This window comes from Lutra lutra, chromosome 4 (genome assembly GCF_902655055.1).
Source record: "Lutra lutra chromosome 4, mLutLut1.2, whole genome shotgun sequence".
NCBI lineage: Eukaryota > Metazoa > Chordata > Mammalia > Carnivora > Mustelidae > Lutra > Lutra lutra.
In genome coordinates this window covers 22677336-22702376 of record NC_062281.1, presented here as the reverse complement: position 1 = coordinate 22702376, position 25041 = coordinate 22677336, and the positions used below count along the sequence as shown (strand labels likewise).

Genomic DNA, 25041 nt, shown 5'->3' with positions numbered 1-25041 from the left:
CACTCATTCAACAAATATTTCCAGAGTGCCCATTTGTGACTAAGACTTAAAGATATAGATTAGAAAGACAAGCACAGCTGAGCCTATGGAGAGAGGGTAAGAAGCTGAGCCTGGGAAGCACAGATGAGTGTGTGCTTCACGTGAGACTCTGGTACAAGTTAGGGAGGCTTCTCATGTTGCCCCTGGGGTACAGCGAGGTGAGCCTGCCATGGATACTGCATGAGCAAGGCTCCATTGTGTTGGTGGAATTGTGTTGTGTCTCCTCATCTGGGATTGGAGTGAGAAACAACTTAGTTGAATCACCAGGGCCTTTCACAGGTTGCCTGGGTTCTACTCTGCTCTTACCATTGTTGCATTCTGCTGGAGGATGTGTCAGATGTCCCCTATGTTAGCTAAAGGTATCAAGGACTGGGCTAGTAGCCTCATTCAGTCCTCCCTAACATATCCTTACAAGGAGCTGGTAGAATTAAGCTCTTAATACCAGGCTCTTAACAAAGGATGGAACCCTGCTTTCTTGAGTTCTTTCTCCTTTAATCTCCCATCCCTGGTCATGAGGTAAGACATGCCTAACTATCTTCCTTCTCTTGGAATGAAAGTAGCTGGTGATGACTATGAATAGGACTCCTCTTAGATCATGGCTTGACAACTTTGAGACCCTCAACTGCAGCAGCTTACTTTAAAACAAAATTAAAGGAGTTGAGATGGGGTTTGAATCTTCAACCAGATAAGATGAATGTGTCCCTTCTTATCAATCTGGTCCAAAGATAGCTTTATTCTAGGCTATTTCTTTCCCATTGCTCCTTGATGACCCATATTCCTCAAAGTTGTTGCATCAGATGTAGGAACTTATATCATTTTGGCTTATACACTTTTGAGGTTTGGTTATTGATAGTGGGAGGGACTACTTTTCATTTGCCCAACTGTTTTGTCCTATTGAAATACTTAAAGTAACATCAGAGAGTAAAACTCTCTTGACTGAAGGATTTATTGTTAGAAAAATGGACCTATGTGGCACGTAGGTGGCTCAGTTGAGCATCTGAGTCTTGATTTTGTTCAGGTCTTGACCTCAGGGCCATGAGTTCAAGCTCTATGATGGGCTCCATCCTGAGCACAGAGCCTACTTAAAAAAAAAAAAAAAAGAAAGAAAGAAAAGAAAGAAAGAAAAAAAGGAAAATGTGCTTATTTTTTCTTAGAATGGCAATTGCTTAATATAAATAAACTTGGCATTCGTTTTTGCTTTCCTCATCTCCCAAACTGAGTTAATTGCAAAATGCACTTAAAAACAACAACATTTTACAAATGATGTCCCAGGGGAGACTAAGAGAGTCAAAACCTGTCAATAAGCTTTTCCAAAATTCTATTGCTTCATTCATTCATTTAGTCACATATTCATTATTTATTGGGGGCTTGCTGCTTGCTGGGAAGTAGGGTGGATACTGGACTTGATGATGCAAAACAGAGTTTCAGTCTTCATAGAGCTCAACTCATTGTCCAGTGGGAGGCATGTGAGATTTTCTACTGATCATAAATTTAAGTAATTACAAGATGTGCCTAGTACTACAAAGTAAATGTATAAAAGCCTGCAGTGTCATAGAACAGGAGGTCAGGCCTAGTTGGGAGAAGATTGTTCAGGGAAATTTCTCCTAAGGGTGTGATGAGCTAAAATGCTGAGCTGTTCTAGAGATAGCAACAGCTCTCAACTCTTCCTTTGCATATTTTTGGATTCATTTTTTCATCATTTCATTTTCTTACACTGGTTCATTTCATTTTCTTACACCAGTTCGTATGGTTGGAGTTGTGGCCAAGGATTCTGGAAAGGAGAAAGTGCAGTGTTCATATTGTAGACTCTCTTCTGTACTGATGGGGTTTGAATTTTGCCTTTTGCGGAGGCATGGCTAGGAGGAACTTGCCTTCCCCTCAAAAGTGCTGGGGGTTTGGTGAATACATTAGGAGACCACTGCCTTCTCCCTGTCTGTGTCTAGTATTGCTACATCAATAGAGGCACTTCTTGCTGAGCGTAGATGAGTAATTCTTACAAAACATCCAGTTATTGCTTCCAAATGATTAGAGTTGCACTGAGGAATGTTGTCTACTTGCTATCCCACATCCTATACCTATACCTATCCTATGGTCTCATTTTTCCATGAATACATGCTTTGAGGGATGAAGTTTTCTCCATGTATTTCAATGGTTTTATCACACATAAAGTCATGAATATGCATCATGACCAACCAGGACAAGTCAGCAGACCCACCTCTTTTTGTCCTGGTCCTGGTGCAACGAGAGAAATGTTAAAAATGCTCAAAAGCTCCAATAAAGTATGAACATTTCTGTCCTACTTTAACCTTTGTCTTCATATGGAGTCCCGTTCTTGAGAAAGAACATGGCTTCTCCCTTGCCCCAAAGCTATGTCAGGTAAACTGCTACTGAATGTACGAGATGGACACCGAATGCTCAGCAATGCTCTTGTGGGGAAGGGTGGATGGAATATTGTAATCAAAGAAGGAAAGATGTGGATATTCAATTATATTTGAGATGTAATTTTGCTTTAATGTCAGAAATATATGGGTTATCTTTTGGCATAGATGTATGTTGCAGTATAAACTTCTGTTGGGAATCTACCCAAATCTCCTTCTCTTAATGAAGGTCTTGTGACCCCCTCTTGATCTTGTCAATGTCTGGACATAATAGATACTCAACTAACGCTAGTTTGCTTCTTCTATCCTCTATCTTTAATTTTTCCTTGTATTCTTCCTGCACATTCCTTTCCCCTGGGTACAACTTATTACTTATAGACCCAGAGAGTGGGAAGGCCCCTATAGAGTCATCTAGTCCAAGGGTCTGTAAATTGTATTCTGAGGGTTCCCAGGGTTCCATGGAGGACTGTCAAGGGTGTGAGCAGGTAGCTGGACTGAGAAGGCCCAACTCCAGATTCCAGCATTGCCATTTTTGTTCCTTGAGTGCAACCAGAATTACATATAAACGTGCTTTTACAAAAATTTCCAGTGCTAAAACAATGTTTAGATTCCACTAATAGTTCTAGTCTTTGTTTTATAAAAGACGAAACAGCCCCAGAGAGGGGAAATGGCTGGCTCAGGGCCGCAAAGAATGTAGAGTGAGAACCCGCTCAAACTTAGGCCTCCAGGCTCATGAGTCAAGGCATTTGGGGCTCTGTTCTCAAATGTTCTGCCTTACGCCTCCACCCCATCTCAGGTTTTCTAATGGAGTTTTGCTTTGGGAACATCACAGTTAAGAATTTCTGATTTTATTCACTTAGGATTAAGTGCTCACAGTTGGCTGGATTTCTCAAGATTCTGCTGAATACAGAAATAATTGAGAAATGCCTCCAGACATAAAATAGCAGAAAGTATGGGCAGAATTGAAGTTGAGATGCAATTCAAAAAAGGGCAACACCACCTGGGGAGACGATGTCTGAAACAGACAGTAAGTGAGCAAGAAAAATACTAGAAAGCTGGCTGCAAGTATGGCATGGCAATAATGGGTGGAAAAGTATATTTATGTTTGTAATGGGATTCAGTAACAGAAAATAAACAGACTGTTTGGGATGGGGCACACACACAAAACAACACCAAGTCACAGCATATTGGGGACATTGTCTCTATGGTCTTTGGTAACACTGTTCTTTTTTTTTTTTTTAAGATTTTATTTATTTACTTGACAGACAGAGATCACATGTAGGCAGATAGGCAGGCAGAGAGAGAGAGAGAGAGGAGGAAGCAGGCTCTCCACCGAGCAGAGAGCCCGATGCGGGGCTCGATCCCAGGACCCTGAGATCATGACCCGAGCCGAAGGCAGAGGCTTTAACCCACTGAACCACCCAGGTGCCCCTGGTAACACTGTTCTTAAAAAAAGGACTGTTCCATTTTGTTAGCGCCACAGCAAAGGAGAGAGATGCCTTGGAGGAAGTTCTGAGAAGAGCAAGGAATGGGAAGGGTAATTGGCTTTTGGGGTAAAAGGTAAAAATGTATAATGCTTCTGAGGGACTGTCATAATAGTCTTCCATTACACTGTTAGAAACCAGAGACACCACGTGGGGAATGAAATTACTTGAGTACACAGAGTTTTGGTGGAAAATGACTGTATACGGTCAGGAATATCAAAATAGGTTATACTTGGGGATAAAGTTCTAGTAGAGAGAATCAATTTATCAGCAAACTGAGTCACCATGCTAGAGGTAAGAACAGTTATACTTATAAAGTATAAGATATATACTTATAAAGTATAGGATATATATCTTTCCTCATAACTTTTAGGCATGGTATGCCTCCAGCCAAACCATTTTTATTTTCTTCTTGAACATCTTTGTACTCTCGGGAGGGTCTTTGCACCTGCTGATTCTTTTGTCTAGATCAGTAGTTGCCAACTCTTCTCTCACCCCACAGAGATCACTGAGTGACTGGTTCTTTCTTCCTGTTCAAGGCTCAGCTAAAATGTCATATTCTCTTCTTTGAAAATGAAGTGATGAGTGGTTAAGTAACATGACAAGTATCACAGTGTCCCATCCCAAACCCTACCTTCCATTTCAATACCATTTTATTCAAAAAGAAATATATATTTCAAAGCAAAATGAGTGTGTTGATATCACAGGAGACAGAAAAGTAAGAGCCTCCCATCTCAAGTCTAGGAAAGCTCAACCAAAAAGGAAGAGTACCTGGTGACCACAAGTCATCATTTGGGATATCTTGAAGAAGGCTTTATGGTAAAAAATGAATGGGACCTTGTGAGAGCCACCAGTTTATACAGAATGTCAAATGGATAGACTTTCTGTACATTTTACCAAAATAATTATAAACCAGATCCCCGAGGTCTAGTATCATTAGTCTCTGATACAGATTTTGGTACTAGGGAGTGGGTTAGATATTAATAATTATGTATATGAATATATATTTATGCATGTTTTATTTTAAGGAACAAGTTCATACAGTTGTGGCAGCTGGCAAATCTGAAATCTATAAGGCAGGAAACTGAAGAAAGATTTCTATGTCACAGTTTTTTTTTTAAGATTTTATTTATTTATTTGACAGAGAGAGACAGCGAGAGAGGGAACACAAGCAGGGGGAGTGGAAGAGGGAGAAGCGGCTTCCCGCAGAGCAGGGAGCCCGATGCGGGGCTTGATCCCAGGACCCTGGGATCATGACCTGAGCTAAAGGCAGACGCTTAATGTCTGAACCACCCAGGCACCCCAATTTTTTTTTAAGATTAATTTATTTTAGAGAGAGAGGGAGGGAGAGCAAGTGGGGGAGGAGCAGAGGGAGAGAATCTTTAAGCAGATTGCCCACTGAGTGTGGAGCCCAACTCAGGTCTCTATCCCACAACCCTGAGATCATGACCTGAGCTGAAATTGAGAGTTGATGCACAATGGACTGAACCACCCAGGCCCCCCCTATGTTGCAGTTTTATTATTTTTTTCCATTTTTTATTATGTTATGCTAGTCACCATACAGTACATCATTAGATTTTGATGTAGTGTTCCATGACTCATTGTTGCATCTAAGGCAAAACTTCTTCTCTGGAAGACCTCAGATTTAACTCTAAAGGCCTTTCAACTGATTGCATAAGGACCATCCATATTATTTACTGAGTGTAATCTCCTTTACTTAACAAGAGCCGATTGTAGATGCTAACGGCATTTACAAAATATCCTCACGGCAACTCCCAGATTAGTGTTTGATCGAATAACTGGATCCTACAGGCCAGCCGAACTGATGCAGGAAACCAACCATCACCGATGCCTGTCTTGTTTATTTTCCATTTCTGGCTTACATTTCAAATTACAAATGCATGGCAGTTCAGGTACGATGTCAAGAATGTGAGAACAGGAGTGGGGCTTCTTTTCATTTTCAGTGCACATCAACATTTTTGGATACTTTTTTAGTGATCACTCTTTGTTAGGTTGGTGCTGGATTTGGCTTTATTCAGCTCTCATTGTTTCAATTATTTATTCCACAAATATTTATAGAATATTTATAGAATACCACTGGGTTCTGGGCGATGGAAAACAGTCTTTATCAATCAGTGCTTTCTGCAGTGATGGAAATGCTTTATAACCTGTACTATTTAATACAGTAACCATTACCACATATGGCTCTTGAAGTGTAGCTAGTATGACTGAGGAACTGGATTTTTACTTTCGTCCAACTTAAGTTAATTTATATTTACATTTAAATATTCAAATGAAGCTACTATATTAGGCAATGTGGTTCTAATTTGCTGTTGCTTTAACTAAGATCTGGAGATCCATCAGATTATGATTATTGCTCCAGAAAATGTCAGAATTTAAAAGGACTTCAGAGGTCATTTGGCCAACCTTTTATGGATGAGGATACAGAGGTCAAACGAGTTGCTGAAGGTTAGAGCTTGTTAGCAACAGTGCAGGACCCAGAACTTGAATCAGCTCTCATTCCACTGTTCATTCTCTTAGTCTATACTACCTCTAATTAGACCATTTGATATCCCCTTGGAATCTCCAGCCCATTTAGACACCAAATAACAAATACCTATAAAAATGGAACTCAACCATGCATATGGTTTCAGAATGATTACATATTGCCTGCACCATGGCAGAATGATCTGGCATTTTCTTTTTTGGAAGCCAGTTGGATTGTGATACACCTATCACCTCTGCAGTGATGCCAATGGGATGTTCTCTCCAGTCATGCATGACCCCCGTATGCTGTACTGAAGAACACCATTTTATCTGTATTAACACTTAGTCATCAGCATTTTCTTCAGAGGAAAATGCAACTTGGCCCACATGATCCAACTTTCAATACCGTATCTTCTTTGATAAATCTCTAGGTGACAGAAATGGGGTGAGCAGAGTATCCCAAGACTTTCTCATATGGCCCTGATTGACTTTCTTGTACTATGAGTCTTTTGTTCATTTCCACTGTGTAAAATAAACAGATTTATAGACAGCATATCTTTGCCAGGACATCGTTCTTGTTAAAATGAGCTTGATAACATTTTGCAATATTACCAAAGCAGGATGCCATATTGACTCTGTATTTAATTTAATATCAAAATATAAAATATAGGCCATGAGGACTCAGAGGAAAGTTTGTCTTTGCTTTTTTAAAATAAAGTAAATTTTAAAAATAATGGCATGGGGTTAAGGGGGTAGGAGAAGAGTAAATGAAACAAGATGGAATTGGGAGGGAGACAAACCATAAGTGACTCTTAATCTCACAAAACAAACTGAGGGTTGATGGGGGGAGGGGGGTTGGGAGGGGGGTGGGATTATGGACACTGGGGAGGGTATGTGCTATGGTGAGTGCTGTGAAGTGTGTAAACCTGGTGATTCACAGACCTGTACCCCTGGGGATAAAAATATATTGTATGTTTATAAAAAATAAAATTAATAAAAAAAATAATGGCAATCAGTTATGGCATGAATGAACCTGTGTCTTGTTATGTGCATTGGATTTGAGGAGCAGATGGAAAGTGTCTCTGAGATGAGAACGATTGAATAATATAATTTTAAACATGGTTTGCCAACAACCAATTTTCTGTCACAGTGATCAATTATTGAAGATGAAATTCTTATCCCAGCTAGAAACGAGGATTGTTATTTAAGGGAAGGAGACGATATTATCTCTTAGTGCAGAGTTTTATTATTTGGGGCCAGATGTCCACTATCTGTGATTGACACAATGATCCAAGTTCCATCATTCCTATGAGAGGAGAGTCATCCATCCATTGCTATCAGAGAACCAAATTTAGATTAGATATTTGAGCCATAAATGCAACTTCTCCAAATCTGCTCAGCTAAAAAACAGAAGTAACTAACATTGAAAAATCTACAGGATAAATCATTACAAAATCAACTACAATTCAAAGACAGTGGATTGGGGTTGGGATTATAACTTTTATTTTGCTTTTTGAGAAAGTTTCAAAAGTTATAGTAAGTGCGGTAAAACCAAGTTCATTCCAATGATCTCTCTTTCACTCTCATCACCTTACCATTCTGGGATTAATTGGCTTGCTCTGAAATATATGATTAGGGATATAAATTTTTAGGGAAAGAAGATCTAGGGAAATTTGTTGTTTAATATTTATCAGCATCACTTTATATTGTATATATATATTTTTAAATTTTGATGAGTAAAACTGTGTTTCTTCCTTAATCAATCTTGGGGCACTAGTGGAACAATTAAAACATTCAAAACTATCAGCAGCAGTATGAATAAAACATCAGCCACCTCCTAGCAACATTTCATGTTTAAAACTTCCATTAAAGTTAACAGGAGTTTTGCCTGCACAAGGACTGCTGGATGGGAAATCCATGCAGGAAGCCAATTTTTAAATGGGTAAATTAAAATCACATGCTCCCAGATGACAAGAATAAGCAGAATGGTGTTTACAGTGATATGTAACAATGGCCACAGAAGGTCTGATATGCTATGTTCAGACTTTTCCATTTTTATCTGTACAAAAACTCTTTCCATAAATGGCTCCAAAGAGTGAATTGCCAGTGCTACTTTAGCCAGAGAGTGGACAGTGCTCAGAGGACACCCTGTCGGTGCCCAACCTGAACAGAAGAATGGAGCATGATCCCTCCCTCATAGTGCCATTAGATAATAACAACCATCCTACAAAAATGTTTAGAGAACCACCATTACCCAACTTTCACAGATGATGAAGCTAAGGTGAAGATCGAGTATGCGACCATGTCCACACACAGCTTCTTCATGACAGAAAGCAGATTCCAAAAGTTGCTGAGATTCCTTGAAGCTAAATGGATGGGTGTGGAGCTTTGGCCTTAGTCCTGTTGGCTCGCCTCTACAGGCTGAACAACACCATATCTAAAAGGTCCTTATCTACTCCTTTAACAAATTGTTACTGAGCATCTATTGTGATCCTGTCTTGGAGCTCTTGGCTATTTGAGGATTTAACAAACTTACATTCCTGGATTCAGTGTCACCATTTGTTTAATGATTTTCTTTCTTCTGTGTCAGTCTTGCTCTCTGGCAGGCCCTCTCCATGAGGTGGCATTCCATGGCTCTAGCTTTCCTTTTCCTAAACTGGGTATCCCATAGAATAAGGATGGTCTTGACTGATGGTTCCAGCAAAAGTCCTGAGGTTGAGTTTTACTGGATTGTTCTGCATCAGGTGCTTCTACCTGAACCAATGATAGTGGCCAGAGGGATTGAAAACTGATTGGCCAGGCCTTTGTCATACAACTGACCTTGGAAGAAGGGAGTGTGGGGACAGTCTCATGTAAATTTCATTAGTGTGGGGAACAGAAAATTCTCCAAAGAAAATTAAGGTAAGAGGTAAGTTAAAGTGCTGTTCATTCTCTAAATGGGAAAATTGAGTCTCAGAGAAATTAAGTAGCTTGACTAGGGAAAAGATGGTGATGAACTATAGGGACAAATTTCTTTACTTCTAGCTCCTGAGAAAATCCTCCCATGCATCCATCACATATCGTGATCACTCAGGTCAGGAAGAAGTGTTCATTCATCTTTTAAATCCATCCACTACAAATGGGAGAGAACAAGAGAAGCTACTAACCAGATTTTATAAACATCCAAGAGCCTTGAGTATATTTTGGCTGGGAAGTTGTTTGCTCACTTGTGTTTAATGAATGGCCCCTTATCTGACAATGCTGAAACACCCATTTAAACTACAACATCTGTATTTACGTTTGCTGAAGACACACTGTTATTAAGCTGAAAAATTGCTATCTCAACAGTCTCATGTGCTTTCAACTTTGTCGACCAAGGTAAAAAGTCTTTAACAAAAAGCCTTAGTGCTGTTAAGGACAAATACCGAGAATTCAAGGAAGACATTCTATCGAGGGGATGATGTAAGAGGAATTGTCACCCTGGGTACCAGTCAGGAAAATGCTTCACAGAAGAGACAGCTCAGCAATTATAGTGATTAAGATGTTCAGAATTACCCTTTCTTTGACTTTTCCAAGCCCTCTCTGTTTTGAAACACTAAACTCTAGTACCAAGCATTTCTGAATCTTAAAATCCCCATTATACCTTATAATATAGGTATATAGGGCAAGATTATTAGAATAAAAATATGTTGATTAAAAAAAAAAACCCTCTCTAAGAAGGAAGACAGAAGATGTGACTGCTCTGGATGTTTAGGGTGGCCCCAGAGTGAAATGCTGAGACTTGTCCAGATTTTTTCCACTTCCCTGAAATTTTATAGGAATTCAGCAACATTAGCTTAGTAAAAAAGCCATCAAATAGGTGGAAATTGAAGTCTGACACTGTGCATTCTATCGCTTCCTCATTCTGAATGACAGAGCTGAGGATATCTTTCCAGTCCTGTGGGTGTAAATGGCAAGAAAGATAAAATGAGCAGGAGCAATGACATAAGGTTGCCATATGTCATGGTGTATTGCATAGGGATGGTGACCCAGGGAAAAGCAAGAGGTCCTCCTGGGAGTGGCCGTCAGACTTGCAGAGCAGGGGTGTGAAAAGTTGAAAGTAAAGAACCTGCAGGAGGTGGCAGGACACCAGGTCAGACACTGAGCATACAATGAAGCTTCACCTCTTGGGGGTGATAAAATACATGGAGTTCCATAGGTCTGAGAGGATCAGGGAACTGGCTGAAAAGGCTGTGTGTTCTGGGGGGAGCCAGAAGGGAGTGACTATGGGAACTGGATGGTGTGTGTGTTTCTATATCCAAATCTATACCTGTATCTGCAATTTTGCTTAATTACATAAGAAATAATCATAATCATAATGCTACATGTACATCACCTCATCTAATCCTCACAACCGCCCGGAGAAATGACATAGGCAGATCAGGGCCAGTATCCTCTTTCTCATTTTACAGATGAGGATACTAAAGTCTGAAGATATCAAGTGATCTGCCATAAGACGGGCAAGCATTAATGGTAAACAAGTCCATGAAAATGTAGGGAGGACAGAGTACAGTGATTAATTGCTTAGACTCTGAAATCAAACAGAACTTTATATCCTGGTTCTCCCTTATTTGTCATGTTACCTTGGGAAAGCTCTTTAACTCTGAGCCCCAGCTGTCTCAAAACAAATCTTTATAGGTGTTTGGATGATAAAATTAGACACATAATGCATTTAGCACGAATTCTGGCCCAGAGTAAGTATTTGATAAATATTACTAGCTATTATTATTGTTATTTTCAGGCAGGTTACCAAGAAAAGATCCAGATATAAAGAAAGTTTGGGAGCCAGTTATCAGAAATGGTGTTCAAGCTAGGGACTGGGTTTTTGAACCAAGGAAAGACCTAATTATCAGAATTCAGACAGAATATAAGATCACACATAATAGCAGACCTCTCTTGCTGGCATACCCATCATCCCTTCCTTCTTTTTTTAAGTAATAGTTCCTCCAGTTTCCTTTGGGGAGCTACTTCTCCAAAACTCCAGCCCAAGAATACATCTCTGGCAATGGTGATTGGTTTATTTAGCCTTGGGCAAGCGGACTAAGCTCACTAAATTGAAGTGAATCCTGAGACTTTCCTGTGAACTGCTAGCCAAGGAGGCACTTTCTTTCCATTGGGGCTGCTGAGAAGTAGGCAGCCATCTTGCCACCCCAAGAGGACACCTTTCTGATAGTGAAGTCAACATGGAGGAACACAAAGCTGAGAGATGGAGGGGAACCTGAGTCCCAATTACATGATTTCAGGTAGCTGCACAGCAAACTATCTCTGCTTCTGGTGGAGGTTTTTTGTTTTGTTTTGTTTTGTTTTTGTTTTCTCTTTATAATTGAGGAGTTTGGGGTTCTCAAATCCAAAATGTCTTTCTTGCTCAACATCTGGAAATGTCTTAGATAATGGGGCTAATCTGTGCATTGGGAAGAGCCCAGTGGTCCCAGGTTGGTAAGGGGAAGGCTGCAGAGATTAGGATATAAGCTGTAGCATATGCCCTACATCCCTCTATGAAGAGCAGGCCATCCCACTCCTCTCTATTCTAATTATTGTCCCCACAAAACCCCACTTCCTGAAAAATGTCCTGTTCCTGGGAGTTTGTGGAGGTAACACCATTCATAGGCTGTTATACATGACAAGTGTTTTCATGCTTTCCTGAGATAGATTCAAAGTGTCAGAGTGTCTTGTGCCCCAGACTTCAGAATGGGATTCCTAGAAAATGGCTTAATGTATATATTGTTCTAGCTCACTAACTGTTCAGAGAATTCTAATTAAGTTCTGTTATATTCATCTCTTATTCATAATAGAACCCATTATTTCATAGCTCAGTTCAGAACAGTTAAATATTTCATTTGAAGTATAAAACCCTGTTTACCACACAGGAACTCTGTGTAGGTAAGGAAGTGGTATATATGAAAAACCCCTTCAGAATCAGCTGAGTGACAAGATCTGGGCTCTAATTTTAGCTCTGATGGAAAGACTGGGACAACTCAGACTTCTTTCCCCAGGGCAAAAATGAGAATGGGGAAATTGTTATACTTTGTTGAACCTTGGCCGAAGTATGAGGGAGACAATGCCTTCAAAGCACAAAAAGTACCTGGAAAAAGTCATCATATTATGTATAGGGTCAAGAACATATTCTGATGGATGAAAATACATAAGTAAACTGAGTTGTTATGGCCTCAAGCGTTAGCACAGGGCAAACACTGAGGTGTATTCCAAGGATGCTCCTTCTCTGAAAGTTTTTTGTTTTACCATCAAGTGATCACATGGAGTTCTTCACAGTCAACACTTTCTTTGTTTCATTGCATTGACTGCTCAATTAATTCTTTAATTCACTACTTATTTCCTGAGTATTTTACTATTTGCTCAACACTGGTGATACCAAAAGTGGGTCAAGCATGGTTGGTCATTCATTATTTTCCTGTCAATAAATACTTGTTGAGTACCTACTATGTGTCAAGCTGGAGATATAAGGACAGGATAGCATGGTCACTGCCTGCTAGAACCTCTCCACTCAAATTGTGGTCTGGAGACCAGCATCCTCAGCATCCCTTAGGAATTTATTAGAAATCCAAAATTTCAGGTATTGCTTCAGACATACTGAATCAGAATTTGTGTATTACCAAGATTCTCAGGCAATCTGTATGCACATGAAAGTATGAAAAGGACAGCATTAGGAAGCTATATGTCATAGTGCAGGTTAGTGGGAAAAGAATGAACCGGTAGTCTAGAAACTTAGGTGCTAAGGGTTGCCAACTTTCTGCTCTGATGCTTGTTATGCAATGAAAGCAGTCACTATCTAGGCTATGACTCAATGCATTACCTTCAAAATGAAGAGAATAACATCTGCCCTTCCTCTCTTGTGTGCCATTGGGAAAACAGTTACACAGTATTAGTGCCATCCCAAAGACGGCATTGCTATTAAAACATTTAAGGTTTAGAGAGGTCTCTGTAATATTGAGCCTAGCTGCCCAGGAACTGGGGTTTGATTCTGATTGAACAAGTTCCTGCATTATGATTCTATGTTAAAGCACTCTTATCTCTAGGACTCAGAGATGTGAATATCAGTTTTGTTAACATGCCAGCACGCAGAGAGGTTCTAGTGCTTTTTTAGCTATATACATACAGAAATGGTTATAGCAGACATTTTATCCATTCAATTCATTTCAATAAAACTTATTGAGGGCTTGACTCCTGGGAAAAACCATGAGATATGGCAGGTTTGGTTCCCGCCCTCACAGAGTATTTATTTTAGGATGATGATGTAATATGCAAAATAATTATAACATGATGCAATAGGTAGGTGCTCTGAAAGAGGTTCTGACAATAAGCAAAGACACGGGTAGATTTGGAAAACACAAGAGATTTGTAAAATGAGAACATGAAAGATTATTTAGAGATTGCATTTTTATCACCTGCTCCTTTAGCAAACTCTCAGGTCATTGGGTTATGAAATATCTACAAGTGTTGTAGAAAACTGTTAATAGATCACTAGAAAGTGATGACCTAGCTCCAGGTGGGAACAAACACCTTGTTTTATTTTCCATCAAAGTAGAGAATTCAGACACATACCACTTAGGAATCTGAGCTCTTTTTTTTTCTTTTCTCCTGTGTTTTGGAAAGTTTCTCCTGGAAAATGCCAACATACTGCTTATCTACAGTTTGAAATAATTATTAGAGGAAATCAGACAAGGATTTGGATGAAAGAAACAATGTATAAGAACCATCACTGAAGCCCTACATTACCATTTCATACCTCCTCCCATCTTGCTCTCTGAATTCCTTGCTTTTGAACAGCAAGGGAGTATACTCAGTGGAGTAGCAAGGATTTGATGATGATGGAAAGTGGAAAATCAATCTGAAGGAATTAAGTTTTATTACTGAACACTTAAGCGGTGGGGTAATTGCTTAGAGTGAATTCCCCCATCAAAGGCTAAGCTGACCCCTGCCATCTATAAATCCCTAGCCTTCCTATTATACAGCGCATCATTTTAAAAAAGTGAATTAACTGGCTGTTCAGTGAGCCAGAGGTTTGAGGTTCCCACTTCCCCTCATTCAGCAGATTCTCAGCCTTAAGAGACATGTAGACTGGAGATACATCCTGTATGAAAATGTATGTATGAAAACGACTAAGTCAGCCCTCCGGAATGACTGTCAGGGAGGCCTGGAGCAGTCTCAGGAATGAGAATAAGGAGGTCTGAAGTCTATTTTAATCACCTTCTTCATTTCTCTAAATGGAAAGCCAGCAAGAACTGCTACAGTTAGCATGTGATGGGGAAAACTCGTGAATCGTTCAAGGTTATCTTTGCCAAGTATCATCACTGTCTGCCATTCTGCCTGCCCTGTCTTCTCCCGTCAGTCTTCTGTGCCAATTCTCTTTGTCCCTTTTGGGTAATTACTTCTTGCCCGTGCACCTTCCCCCCGGATCCCTTGGGTTTGCACTGGTTTTTATTAGCAGTAAGTATTCATGTTAGATTATTCTTCCATAATCACAATTTTATTTCACCCCACAAATAGGCATCGAGCACCTACTGTGAGCCAGGCAAAAGACAAACAAAGTCCTTTCTTTCCCCGAGATTCCCTTTGGACAAGGGAGGCAGATGCCATCCAAACAAACAGGTGAAATAGGTTCACTTCAATTAGCAGTTAAGTGGAAGACAGTTCAAAATTTACATGATGGTGGGGATGGCACGAACGGGGAGCCACATTCTACAGAGTCATTCTACACATTGTACAGAGCATTGAGTAAATGCTCAGTGAGGCAGTGGGAGATAAGCCAAGACCTCAGTGATGAGAAAGGGCCAGATCTGAGAGGATCATTCTGGACAGAGTCATCACAGGTGCAAAATCATTGGTGGTGCCAGATTTTTAATCCAGGAGGTGCTTGGGTGTAAGCTGATAGGAAAGAAGGATTCAGGATTTATCTGGAAGTTGCATTTGCAGAGCAAGCACATTCTTCTTGCTTATATAGTTTGTTGAAAGTCTATACTTTCAGGGATCATTTCTATAGTTTGTTACTTATATAGTGTGTTGAATGTGTGCTTTTATCGTGAATGGCTTGGGGAAAGTTTGTAGAGATTTTACGGAGGGGAGAAGAGCTCCTTTGTCAATGGCATAAGGGACATCCTGCTCATGAAGGCTATGGCTTAGACATAATACAGGGTAACTACAGGAAATTCCCAGTGTCCTAGACACACATACACTCTTTTTAGTGCTCCAGAAACATATCAGAATGCAAGAGTGGAATAATTACAGGTATTACTTTCAAGTCTGTGCGATTTTCATACAAAAATTTAGAATTAGAATTATTAATTACACATTATTCCCAGCATACCTCACTCACTGTTGAGTAGCCTGTCATCCAGGTCACTCTTTTTCTTCTTGCCATCATCAAAGTTTCTCCTCATGTAGGTATTACAGTGAAATTGGAAAAGTCTGATGACTTAGTTTTTACCCAGTTGTCCTTAGGAAATAGTGACCTAATATGTCTATTCTCCAAGTATGTGCCTTAGAATAAGGGCAATGATTTCATCAGTAGAAAGTACTCGGATGTGGGTGAGTGAGTCAAGCCTAAGTCAGGGATATAGGAGACCAATATTCAGTCAGGAGCCCTTCAGAACTCTTGATACTACCATGTATCTCTTCTCCACGCATAAAGTGTTGCCTACGATCCTAATGTTTTAGAATACTGCTGTGGTTTTTAGGCTTTTGAAAATTAATGGGGTGGCACTCCAGAAATGCCTAAAACTCAGCAAATAATGAAAAGAATTTGTTGCTACCATTGTTTTTGTCCTCCTAGAAGGCCCTCTCTTGCAAAGAATTTCTTATTTCTGTGAAGTATAAGGCTTCTTCTGAATAACAACACAAAACCAATAATAATTATAATAGTAGCCAACATAGGTGGTGGTCTCTGTGTACCAAGGTTTGTGCTGACTCATGCTGACTCACTTAATCCTTGCAACAACGCTGTGTAGTGGGCACTATTGCCCATCTCAATTTTAAGAACAAGAAAATGGAGGCACTTATGCTAAATTCACACACTTGTAAATGGGTAGATAATTCAGAAACTGAATATGTAACACCTCAATAAGAGTTTCCACCATGGAGTCACATCCCAGAGGATAGAATTTATTAATCAATAAACTCATCTGTCAGAATATGCCAACGGCTTCCACTGTTTGGGATGAGGGTGCCTTATCAAGAAAATTTATTCTTGTTAGAGAGTGCTATAAAGCTACAGAGAGGTTTTCAACTTTTAATTATTAAACAGTGAAATAGAATTTCAGATGAATCCCTCAGATGTGATTTATATTCTAATGTTTTGTATTGCTTTATGTACAGATGTCAGGAAAGATGATTCTAAATGAATTTTATAGCATTAAGCGAGGGCTCATGGTCTCAGCTCCAGAGATGAAGGCCTGAAAGAAATCTTCACTGAAGCCTGAAAATGTCAGAGGTAAAAGGCCTTTCAGACTAAGTATTTGGCTTCTAAGGTAAAACTGGAAGTTAAGGCTAACAGCAGGGTCTGTCTCATCTTTTCTCTTTTTATTATATTTGCCTTTTTCTTATGAACATGACCAAGAATTCATTGCCTAGAGGTCATCAAAATTATGTAACTGCTCTTAACCTAATTTTTCAAAGACTTTCAGCCCTTGCAAATTTAACTCAGAAACAGTCTGGGTTATTTTTCTAGTTGATACTATACCATTTCTCTCTCTCTCTCTCTCAAAAAAAAAAAAAAAGCCTTTCAAAACAACAGTTGCTCACAAATAAAATAAAAGCAACTGCCCATCTGTCATTATTAGTCTTTTAAAACTAAGAGTTGTCTTTCTAATTTCTCTTCAACTTTTGACATACAACTCAAAACACCTTTTTACTGACAGGCTATGTGGTTATTTCAAATACTGTCTAAAAACTCTATAAAGAGATTTGATTAAAATGGAAGCACAGATGACTGATACTCTTAAAATAATTGCTGTCTTAGTGATTCAACATGAGCCCTGCCATTTATTACACTTTTAAGTGAAATAATCTAAATTAAAATCTTCTAAGATCAATAGCTCATTTTTTTTTTTTTTAAGCCACAGCACATCCTTAATGCATTACCAGACCGGATAAGTCATATTTTCAGAACTTGAAAGTCTATAGCAGCTCAAAACGAATGCAGATGTACAGAAATATTTTACAGTGGGCCCCTTTTATTTATTTATTTATTTGCACAAATATATTAAAAAAGATCAGCCATCCAAAGTGTAAAATTTCTCTAAACATATCTAGTTTCGTCTCTCCCTGTACCTCTTCATTTGAAAGATACAGTTTTGTTTTGTTTTTTTTTTAAATGTGTGAAACCACTCATAAGTCTGGTCTTTTATCACCTGAACAACAATTTGAGACATTCACCTTTGCATTACTGTCAGGTGATAGTAAAACTTTGGTGAACATACAGAAAGAAAATCATGCAAACAATTCACTGAAAGTTGACACTCAGTCAAAGATGTGGTATTGGGAAAATGCAAAGGGCTCTGAGCCTCTGAGAGAGGCCTAATGTCCTTGGGGAGTCGGAATTGATAAAATTCAAATATGGCGTCCCCTTCTGTGCAGCTTCCATGCCAAGGAACAAAGAAGCCCTGATTTGGAATGGACAGATCCAAGTTTTCATTACCTCTATCAGTAAGAGGGCTCTGGAATGGGTTTGAGGCAGGCTCTACTGACAGGCTAAGAGAAACCTGGACGTGGAGCTGGTAAACGGGGGGACCAGCACTGGCGGGTTGAGGTCTAATCAACCATCACAGAGTTGTGTTCTGCTCACGAAGCAATTCACAGCTTTTGCTGTTGTCTCTACCACCTGTAGTTCATCCGCTTAGTGTTTGGGAGACATCTGAGAGTGACGCTGGGCTAGAGTGCTTTGGAAGTATTGCCTCTTTCCTGTCTTTGTAGCTCAGACTGAGTTTGTAAAGGAGAAAGAAAAGGAGGTGCCTGGCCAATGCCAGGGTTCTGCTTGCTAAAGTCTCCCAATTCATTTGCCACGCCCACTTCAGTCAAAGAGGAAGCTAAGGGGAGTGTGAGAAGAACATATTCTCTTTAGAGGGATCCTACTCTCTGACCACGCATTCAGCCATCCTTTCTTCCTCTGTACTGCAACCCTCTTTGCTCCCCGTTTTTGCATCACCTCCTCGGGTCACAAATGTGCTCACTGAGCCCAAGTTCCATTCTGCATGGTTAATACCATGTACAGTTCCTCTCTAGCATATTCTCGGGGAGCCTAGCATCTTGAGAGGTGATGCTGGGCAGGTGGATATTGTATTAGTATCTAATATGAAGTGTTCCCACAGTGTTGTCTCCGGTATGTGGACTTCTACAGAAATAGAAACCAGGGTATTAGAGGGCTCAGTTACATCTAACACTGCTTTAGTGGGTGTTTATACTCCAGCTAATTACTTCTCAGTAACTGAGTTTTAGAAGCAGTAGTAAGGCTGGCTTTTGCATGGCCTGTAGACTCATTCTCCTTGGTTTACGGTTGGATCCTCCATGGGAAAATGAGATTAAAAGACACATTTACGGCTGCAGAGTTTAGGCCCTTGCATCCTTTAATAACAGGTAACATGTCTTGAGTTTGAGGAAAGGTAGGTGGTCTTCCAAGTGCTATTCATACTTCGTCTCTTTTAATCATCACAGTGATCCAGTAACTTAGATACCGTTCTGATCGTTGACCTTTTACAGATAAGAAGACTAATTAAACTACAGGCCCAGTTGCCTAGCTCCTAAGTGGCCGAACTGGGATTCAAACCCAGGTTTCTTGCTCCCGGGTCCCCTCAACCACTGCCCTACAGCTTCTTCTCAACGTACTCATTGTAGCTTCTAACAGCTGGGCTCACTATCTATAAGAACTCTTCATCTGAGGACAGATGTTTGTAGTTGGCCCCAGATGAACCCATAGTGGAGGCAGGCAATTTTAAATATTCTCACATTCTCATTTAATAAGACTCAGTATTAGCTTCCACACCATATTCTAGCTCTGGGTGTCCACTGAAGACTCCTGAGCTGCCTGACCCCTCACTGAAGTTCAAGTCACCTTTCCCACAAGTGGAGGACCACAGAGCCTTGCAGTGTCCTTGGCAACCCTGTTGATGACGATACTCTGCCTTTGTTCCACAGAGGACCCCAGTCCCCATTCACCTTCAAGGGCTCTGACATTGAATTGGTCATCCCTCTCGACCATTAGAATGTACACTCCTTTGGAGAGTGACCTGTTAGACTCAGCGACCATTGCACCATCAGTGCGGGGCACACTGCTTGGCATGGAGTAGGCATGCACCACACACTTATTTGCTGAATGAATTAATATGAAGTTTCCCCATCTTCTGTCTCACCTTAAAGTGTGTACCTCAGGCCAATCTCCATCTCCTCCACCTTCACTCTTTGTTCCTTAGCACTGGAAATGAAACTTCCTCTCTTGGACCTAAGTTTTAATACATGACAATTGATAGAATGTGCCAACATTTGAACCTTCCCATTTACTCAGATGACACAGACTAAAGGTCTACTCCCCTGACCAGATGCCTTCATGTTTTAAATATGTGATCTACCTGATTTTATGCAATGCATTAACAGACATCAGAATGACACTAACGATGGCATTTACATAAACAGGCTATCCATATTAAACTAACACGATGGAACCTTTAAATGTAACATTAATTGGAAACCTGAACTAATTCTGTTATTAGCCATTAATACCCTGAGGACATCAACATACTTCCTGAAATGCTGAAATGAAAGTTTGTGGTACTATTTTCATGTGCAGAGTAATATGAAAATCTAGCAACATAAGTCAATAGTTGACTTTTGAATTTATGCTTTATTTAAAGCAATCACCTATTTCACTGGATTCATTTTGAATGGCATTTTAAGGTATTATTTACCTAACATAAAATTCACTTGTTTTATGCGAGCACCTCAAGGAGTTTTAGTACATTTACAGTTGCGAAATTTCATCACATGCTAATTGCAGAACACATGTCATTCTTAGTGTACTTCACACACAATAGTTGCTTATTATGATTTCTCAATTCATTTTCAGATGTGGCGGTACGACCCACAAAAAGACACTGAAAATACTGTAAACCATTGATGAAGCTGAACAAAGAAACAGCACAGGGTATTAGCTAGTCCAACCAATATACTGACTTGCTGTAGGGAAACCTTCCTTCTGTCATCTTTTTGTTTGCAATTGGGAAGCAAGTGCCTGGTTAGTTTCATTTACTAGGACCTTGATTGACAATGTCCAAGCAGAGGCAAAGCTGGGGAGAGGAATGGGTGGGCAAATTCTTCAAAAATGGTCCATTTTCAGGCTTGGAGTCTTGTCCAAGGGTAGAACCAGTTTTATGTGGTCATTCCCTGACAGTAAAACCTATATAAGGGAATGCAATCTTTTGCCATAGGGAGCAAAGGGTTGTGCCAGACCTTTGTGATAAGATTACTGTGTTAGACTGAAGAAGTTAGATTATGCTACAGAAACAAACAAGCCATAGGTCTCCACTGTTTACAACAACAAAGCAGCACCTTTCTCCTCAGATTACAAATCTAATTACCAGAAAGTAATTTATGTGACTTTCCCCCTTAACCCACTGGTAATTAGCAATACGACCACATGCCTTTTCAAAAGGGCAGAGAAGTCTTCCTCCATGTCCAGAAACAGAGAACAATTGAAAATCAATGGATGGCAGGAAAGATTGTCACGTACATAGTACTATTTCATGAAATGAGGGAAGGAAGGTCAAAAGACCAAAACTGTAGCATCAGAATTCCTTTTAGTGAGAGAACGCTTCTCATTTGGGAAAATATCTTGATAAACGTTTTAATGTTAGGAGACAGAGCTACATAATGGCAACAGAAGATTATCCTCGGGTTACTGTGAAGGTCATAGGGTTTAAGTATCTGCTCTGATTCTAAGAGGAAGAAGAGAAAAGAACAGAAAAAGAATGAAGTACCAGAACTTAGCAAGATGGACAGACTGAGGCAAAGTGAGTGAAAGGTGAAAAATCTTTAAACCTATTAGTACAGGGACTGAAGTATCTTTTTGGAATACTGATGCTTACGGTCCCATTACATAATTTCACATGGCCGCAGTTTAACTTCCTCCTTCTCCTCTGTCCTCTATGTTCATTAGTGTGCTGGGTGCATAGATTCCTTTCTGTGAAAAAATGGAGGAGAGTCTTTTCGGTTTAGTATGTTGCTAAGAGAAGATAGTTTACATGGAAGGAGAACCTGGAATCAGACACCTCCCAACTCCTTCTGTTCCTTTCTATTCCTCAAGAAAACTGCCAAAATAAAGGGAAGTACTTGGATTTCCATAGGCCATGGACTGTAAGGTTCAAGGCAAATATCTCAGAGGCCAGAAGACCCCCCAGTTGGTTATATCAGCATATATCCAGGATTTTTAGCAGATAAGAAATCTGGGTGTTTAAAGAAAGTTCTTTGTTGCATTTACTGAGGTTATTTAAATCTAGTCCTCAAAATTGGAAATGTAACTTTGTCTTATGGGCTTTAGGTTTTTTTTTTTAAATTTCTTTATTTTTCCATTCTCTTATACTTTCTGCATTGTTCCTTCCTCATTGCACATGAAGGGACACCAGCTCAGATTTGCGTGTGTCCAATGTGGTTCGTGGAGGAAGCAGGAGTGTATGCCACAAATTTTCATTCCTCTTCCTGGAGCCTTAGGACTCTTTAGGAATTTCTTTTCGACTCAAGGAAAAAATCCACCAAATGTTGTTATGGATGGAGCTATACACGGGAAACTGGTCACATCACTGTGTGGCATTGTGGAGAGTGGGGGGGGGGACCTCTCTCAGCGTGGCTCTTGAGGCTTGGGAAACCAACATGGCTAGGACATGGCTAGGATGCTCGGAAATGCAAAAAACTTCCCAGGTGGCTGTGCCCTCTTCTCATCTCAGCTGCAATTATAAGGCTGATAAAATGGAAAAATAAATATTTGTGCAATGACTGGGAAAAGCTAATTAGTTCTGCACCAATGAGAAATAATGCAGAGCTCCTCATGTCCTATAATAAATTGGCTTTCTCCGCGTATATTTTTAAATGTATACTGTTCAAATGTACTTAGAAGCTTACATAGCACTAGAATAAAGTATATCCTGAAAGTTTAGTAAGAGAAATAAACAATAAAGTTTCTATATTTTAAGAAGGTAAAATAATTAAAATAGCATCTAGTTGTGTGGTATTTTAACTAGTCAACGTCAGGGTTGTCTCTTTTGCTTCCATGTGTCAGCTTGCATGATCTTCTCCTCTCTCTTGCTGTCTTTCTTTCCCCTTCAAGGAGGCGTAGATAAAGCTAGGACATGCCAGTTAGCAATGCAATTTCAAGCTTAATACCCCTGCCAACTCCAGATTTTTTTCAAGGACAAAAAGTCCTGTCTCTTATAGTTTTTCTTCTTATAAGTTGACTTGACAACTAGATCTAAAAGTACTTTCTGATTTTTGTGTTCATATTTGATCAGGCAGAATTGCCTATCTGATTACAGGCTGGCTTTATCTATGAAGTATTAACATGAAGATCTAATTATTCTTATTTTACAGGAAAGAAAGCAAAAGGTTCAGAAAGGTTCCCCACTGGCAAGTAAAGTGATACCCAATTCTCCATGACTTCAAATGGTTTACCCTGAATCACTATGTAGTATTTCTCACCAGTATTTTCCATCTGTCCATCCATCCATTCATTCCTTCATTCATTGATTTAAAAAATGTGTATTTTTTTAACCCATGACATACCACACACTCTCTGCCCAGAACTGAGGACAGAACAGTGTGAAACAGCAGAACTCATTCCCACCAAGAACTTACATCTCATAGGAGTGGATGAGACAGAAACAAAAACATAGAGAGGGTAACACAGATGGTGATAAGGTCTTCAAAGGAAAGGAAGAGCGCAACTTGGAGAGAAACTGGGTGTGGCTGAGGTCACACTGCTTTTCACAGGAAGGTCTGAGAAGGGCTCCCTGCACTGGTGATTATCTGAGCTGAGACCTTACAATGAGAAGGTTACACCGTTACACCTGTGTGCAGTTAGAGTGAGAGCGGGGAGTGTTCCAAGAAGAGGCAGTATCGGGGAGGTGTCTAAGGGAGCCATTTCCAGGTGGGGGAGCTGACTCTTTTGAGTGTCAATTTTAAAAACAAGATAACTGGTTCAGTGGAAACTGTCGACCATTGATTATACACATGCTGCTCTCTAGAAGAGAGGCCGCCAGACCTGCCCTCTGGATTTTTGTTGATTACATTAAGGCCACTATGACATCCTCAGGTGTACAGTTTAGATAAACAACTCTAAAGTCTGTTTATCATCTGTACCACATTTATTTTTGAAACCTAGAAGAAAGTCTCGTGTGGAGGTTCTTAGGGAAAATGATGGGCAAGTCACACTTCTAATTAGTCTTTTCACATTACTTAATGTCTTAGTTAAATCACTTTTTTTTGGTAGCCTTCCCATTTCCTCTCATCTACTGAATAATAAGTTGCTGAGTGTTTGTAAACATTATGCTGAAGACGAGGAACTGAAATTCTCTGTAAAAGAGATATGCAGTGTAGAGTGAGGAGGATAATTTTGCCCTTAGGGTGTTGGAAGAGATATTATTTCTCGGGCACTGTCATTACTTTCACAATTAGACGAAGCCAGAAAAGATTCACCTTCCTGTGACATTTCCCTGAAAAACGAGACAATATTTGGATTCATGTGACAAAGTAAATGTTTCATTTTAAGTTGTCTAACTGTTCAGAACAATGTTAAAAGCTTCAGTGTCTGTAATTTCAGGCCCTGGAGAGTGAGATTTTCTCTTTTAAGGCCATGAGAAACTGTAAGATAATATATGATGTGTAATGTTGTTTTTGATTGACGGAGCCAGATATAGTAACCCAAGGGTCTAAGATAGGAGTTTCTAATTTCTAGTGTTGGCATTTGAAGGTAACTGGGCTGGTGATAGTCACTTTTATCCTCACTCTTCGCTCAGGTTTTGTGAATGAATGTTATGTTCTTTAAGTATAAATATGTTGGCAGTACTGTGACATGTTTGCTAGCTTGTGATTACTATGATATGTCACCCAGTACCAAATGGATTGCTTTTTCAAGGGCAGTCCTCCTTTAGATTATAAATTTCAAGACAGCAGGAATTATGTCTGTTTAAATCACTGGAGCTTAGCATAAACTTATAGCTTAGCTATAAGAAGTGGGAATTTTATCAAGGCTTGGGAGGAAGAGGAGGATGGGTTGATGCGCCAATTGTTGGGTTGAGCAATGCAGCTGAGTTCTCTCTTATGGCTTCTTATTTCTTCTTCTCTTCTTTCCCAGTGAAAGCAACTTCTGTGAATTTTAGCCTATTCAATTTGCTAGTAAACAAGTCAGGAGGAGGGTGTGGAAGTGTAGTGCTGCAGAGTCATGGGGGAGTTATGGACCAGCCGCCACAACTATCAGATCTTCTTGCTCCAGTAGGCAGAGGACAGGCCTGGGAGTCTCCCAGCAAAGGCAAAAGGAAAAGAAATAGCTTCATTATTGATGCTTACTTTAACATTCACTCAACAGCAGCCTCATAAAAACTGGACAAACTTGGCTTAAGAAAGTGTGTGTGTATAAATTTTAGGGC

General features: G+C 39.8%; 1 pseudogene; it reads left to right on the top strand.

Annotated features, from left to right (window-relative positions):
* The first annotated feature begins 15373 nt into the window (after positions 1–15373).
* On the top strand, positions 15374–15447 carry LOC125099386 (uncharacterized; annotated as a pseudogene).
* Positions 15448–25041: the final 9594 nt, after the last annotated feature.